The sequence below is a fragment of the Phascolarctos cinereus genome, unplaced genomic scaffold, assembly GCF_003287225.1.
Source record: "Phascolarctos cinereus isolate Bilbo 61053 unplaced genomic scaffold, phaCin_HiC Scaffold_5;HRSCAF=322, whole genome shotgun sequence".
NCBI classification, from domain to species: domain Eukaryota; kingdom Metazoa; phylum Chordata; class Mammalia; order Diprotodontia; family Phascolarctidae; genus Phascolarctos; species Phascolarctos cinereus.
Genome location: NW_027555958.1, coordinates 341,967,447 through 341,972,461, shown reverse-complemented (window position 1 = coordinate 341,972,461; position 5,015 = coordinate 341,967,447). Strand labels below are relative to the sequence as shown.

General features: G+C 37.5%; 1 pseudogene; it reads right to left on the bottom strand.

Moving 5' to 3' along the window:
- Positions 1–3,195: 3,195 nt before the first annotated feature.
- On the bottom strand, positions 3,196–4,494 carry LOC110205428 (splicing factor, proline- and glutamine-rich pseudogene; annotated as a pseudogene).
- Between the last annotated feature and the right edge of the window lie 521 nt (positions 4,495–5,015).

The following is a 5,015-nucleotide window of genomic DNA, read 5'->3' as shown; positions in this document are numbered from 1 at the left end:
ATGCTAAAGAGGGCAAAGATCTGCAAATAAAATGTTGCCTTGAAATCTAGAAAACCAAAGGCATTCCTTATAATTCTTTCTAATTCAGTATATCATCAGGGCCTTTAACTGCTGGTATCCATGTACTTAAAAATAATTAATCTCTACAGCAGAAACAGAATTTAAGAAAGCATCATCTTTCTTCAACAAAAACAAAATTCGTTGGATATTTTTACTGAGCCAAATACCATAGTCAATATAGTGTAATACAAAAACATTGGCCTGAGAGTTGAGAAATTCTTGTTTTTCTCCCAGCTCCACCATAATCTTAGGCAAGTTATTCTTTCCCCATCTACCATCTGGCCTAATTAACTTTTATGATAGATAGATAGATAGATAGATAGATAGATAGATAGATAGATAGATAGATAATCTTTTGCTTTTATATTACTTATATCGCTGCCGGTGATGAGGAAGAATAAGAAAGGTTTAACCATTCTCATTAATGATTTCACCCATTGTTGATTCCTAGTGCCTGGAACAGTGCCTCACATATGGCAGGTTTTTGTTGATTGGCACTTACAATGTACAATTAAGCTATGAAGTTTGTAACATTGTGCCTTGCACAGACATATTCAATAAATCGATGTTGGTGATGTAGCACTATTCCAAATGGGTTCCGGACCCATTATAGTTAATCTAAGAAAGACAAAACTTTTGCTGACTCTTGATCCCAGGTCCTACCTATATAAAAGATTGTTTCTGCAAATACATTTGAAAAAATACTGCAGTTGGAGAACTTTCTGTGGTTTTGTCAGTACTACTTTTGTAAATTTCAAGTGCAGATTGAATGGGGATATTGTAAAGGTCAAAGTTATGCTAGATACTGAGATCCCCTTGAAATCTGGAGAGTCAGTGATTCTATGACTATAGGGCCCTTCATTAATTGGGCATTTAGGATACAGTTCTTTCTCAAATTTCCCCAACATTGAAATGCTCCAGAATTGCCAGAAGTTCTAAAAGGTCAATTTATTTCCCCAAATGCTGTTAAGAGAAAGATTTGCCTTTTATTAAACTAGTAAACATTTTTAAAAAGTGTTTTCCTTAAAAATCAAATATATAATTATTTTAAAAAGAAATTTTCTTGAAAAGACAATGTCTAGATACACGTGGTCACAAGTATATATAATTGAAATTACAAGGAAAAAAGGATCCTCAAGGTAACACACTTAACCACTTATATGTTATCAACAAAGTGATAGATTTGCATTATCACTATTCCTATCTCATTTCAACCTTTCTGTCCTTAGTCCCATTATTATGGCAAGATAGAGTTGGTAAGCTTACTCTCATTTCCCATAAAAGTCATATATTAGCTCCTGCTTAGTGTTATCTGGATGTGTCTGAATACAAGATTATATTGATTGAAATAAATTGGAGTGACACTAGTCTTGATCTATTCTTTTTCAATAGTTCATAATTTTTTGAGTTTGCAGAGAAATATTCACTGACTTTGGAACTTTGTAATGAATGAGTGAATCAATCAATCATGAAGTAGTTCAATTCAATTCACAAATCTATTAATCAATGAATGAATGAAATATCTTTTATTAAGCAACTGTACTTAACAGTTTTTTCAGTCATCCAAAGAAATTTTGTAAGGATTTGACAAACAAAATGCATTCATAATCATACTGAGTACATTAGGGAGGCAGAGGGAAGAATGAAGATACACACATATAGACAAATTAGTCTGCCTATATAAATGGTTATTTGAGATCATTAATGTGTTTTGCTTTCTAGCCTGACATTTTTCAACCTTTAAAATTTGCTCCTGAAACTTCGTAGAAAATAATAGCAAACTTCTCTTTCAAGAAAGGCATATATGTGTGTTTTATACTTATACATATATTTTATATAGAAAACACATGCATGTGTGTTTGAAGGTCTCACAAACTGAGGACAATTTGATGAAAAACATAGGAAGCTGAAATGGGAAAATTTCCTTTAATCCTTGGCTCTGTTACTGGATCTCTATATAGCCTTGAGCAAGTTAGAAAGTAATAAATATAATTCAAGTTTGGGAAGTGGTTCCAATAAGTAAACACTAAACAGAATGAGGTTTATGGGAGAAGTGAAGGTGGTGAAGATGCCAGGGCAAGAAGATTAATATTCTCCAGATAGCAAAATATGTCCTTTAATGGCAGCTGCTCCAGGGCACTTAGGTGGCACAGTGGATAGAGTACTGGGCCTGGAGTCAGGAAGATTCATTTTCCTGAATTCAAATCTGACACCTACTAAAGCTCAGACACCTACTAAACATGTGACCCTGGGTGACTCACTTAACCCTATTTGCCTTAGTTTCCTCTTCTGTGAATGGTAAACCGCTTCATTCTCTTTGCCAAGAATACACCAAATGGACTTACAAAGAGTTGGACATGATTGAGCAACAATAGGAACAACAACCATGTGACATCTTGACATATCTAGCAATCTGAGGCCTCTAGAAAAATTTTCAGAAATAGATTAGGACTAATTGAGGAATCATAGAGGGGATTAATGAGTTGTTCTAAATAGTTTCCGTTGTCAATTCACTAATTCTACTTCTTCTCCCCCTTCTCCTCCTCCCCCTCCTCCTCCTCCTCTTCCTCCTCCTTCTCCTCCTCCTTCTTCTTCCTCTTCTTTTTTCTTCTTCTCCTTCTCCTCCTCCTCCTCCTTCTCCTCCTCCTCCTCCTCCTTCTTCTTCTTCTTCTTCTTCTTCTTCTTCTTCTTCTTCTTCTTCTTCTTCTTCTTCTTCTTCTTCTTCTTCTTCTTCTTCTTCTTCTTCATTTATTTGAAGCCAGTTTAAAAAAACAGTATACTTTGGGAATTTAATGGCAAAGGTACACAGTCATAACTTTAGAGATGTTAGACATTAAAAAAGTTAGATTCCCATCCCCACCCCACCCCCACTTTTTGAAATACTGCATTATATAATTTACTTAGCCAAACAGACCATTTATAAATATTAGGTCAAAAAATTTCTAAAATCCATAAAAATATAGCTTTATTACTGAAATTCAATAATTAAAAAGATTGGTGTTTAAAAAAAAGATAAAAAACCAAACTGTAATGAAAAACTAGATATCATACCTAAAAGTGGTGCTTTTTGTTTGGGTCTTTATAGTCTTCTATCCCTCTACCATATCCTGTTGGAGTTCACTATGTCCCATTCCTCTAGGGCCCTGCCCTGCCAAAGGGTTCAGTATGCATGTTATTTCTCATCAGGCAACCACTCAGGGCTGTTGGTAGAATTTCAGGGCTGGCCTCATAATCTATGCCACTGCTACCTAAAAGTAGAAATTTTTGACTTCCTGAATTATAGATATTTCCCGTATCATATCACCCAGTCTTATCTTTCTCACCTGCATCCATTATCCCATCTGACCATAACTTTCTTCTCATTTGCTCTTTCATCTCACCTTGACAATCATTATTTCTTCTTCTTTCCTATGCTGCTCTTTCTCCTGCTTTAACTGTATTCTTTGTGTTTCTGCATTTCTGGATTATGAAGTTCCTCTACCATTCTCAGCTCTTCTTGATGCCTTTTTAAATTCTGGCATAAAAGATTTGTTTAATGTTCATGATATGCATCTTCCATTTCATCTGCCAGTGTGTCTTTTTGCATCTTTCATGTTTTTATTTTTTTTTTCTCAATCTGCTCCCTTTGCTGCTTTTCCATTTCATCTAATGGCTTCCAACTCTGGGAATATTCAAACTTTAAGTAACATGTTGAGCAAAATGCAAGGTTCTCTCTTTTTAATACACTGGATTCTTCTATGCAGTCTTTTCAGGAAGACCATCTTCATCATCTAGCTGCTCAAGTGGATCCACAAAGACTGGATGAGGAGTTGTCAACAAAAATACTCTTTCATGGCACAGTTCAAAAGGTTTTCTTATAGCTGATTTAGAAGTGAATTCAACAATACCTTTTTCCTGTAAATAATCCTTGATCATTGACAAATACAGCATCCCTTTCAATAGGTCTAAATTGGCTGAATGGTTCTTCCATAATTCGTTGAAAATATAAGGTGAAATATTTCTTATGGATAGTACAGCGGCATGTGTGGCAAAACAAACACAGAGTTATTGCAGTCTCATGGATGTTATGCAATTTCCACCAGGACTCTAGATTGTAATTTCATGAATCTGAATCCTTTGCCCTGGTTGATAAAGATTTTGCCAGGTACTCCATATTTAGCCAATATTTTTTTTGAAGTCCTCATCAGTAATATTAGCTAGCAGATTTCCAACAAATAACCTACATTGCTATATGTAAGTTTTCTTTCCAGTCCTCTTTAAGAGAGACACCAGCCTGCTAGGCAAGGGTCTCTGGTGATGGGGCAGCAGAAGCACCTGCAGCTGGTGGGAGTGAATGGTGGCACTGTGGGCCATGGGACTCCATGTCAACCCAGTGCAGGGTCTTCTGGTGTCCTCCAGCAGAAGTGAGAACAACCTTGCCAGGCTTGGGCCCATTGGGCCCACTTGGGCTCAGACCAGAATTAGGTAGAGAAGAGGAAGTGGGACAGTGGAGGGAGAGGGCCCAGGGATAAGGAGGCCAGAGTCTAAGAGGTCTGCCAAAGCCCCTAGGAATGAGGCCTGGGGACCTCTTGGATCTCCTCCCACCCCCTTCCCAGGGGTAGCATGAATGGTATAGAGACAGAGGCCACCTCTGGGGTACCCTTAGTGGGTCAGGAACTTCTGCCTAGAGGTAAGTCTGGCAAGTCTGGTGACCATGCCTGTTCTATTTGTTTTTGCCCAGAAGGCTCCTGGAGGCGTCGGGTTGGAAGACTTGGGCCCATTCTGGAAGGGACTCAGCCCTATCAGCCCTGGATTCTGGCTCATTCACTTCTAAAAGTCCAGATTTGGGGAAGTGATAGCCTTTGCCACACTCTAACTGATAGGACCATAACTTTAATATTGTTGTCAACAAGCACCACAGTTTAGAAAGTACATTGACAAAAAGTACAATGACCTTCCTCCCTTGGTTGGAGAGG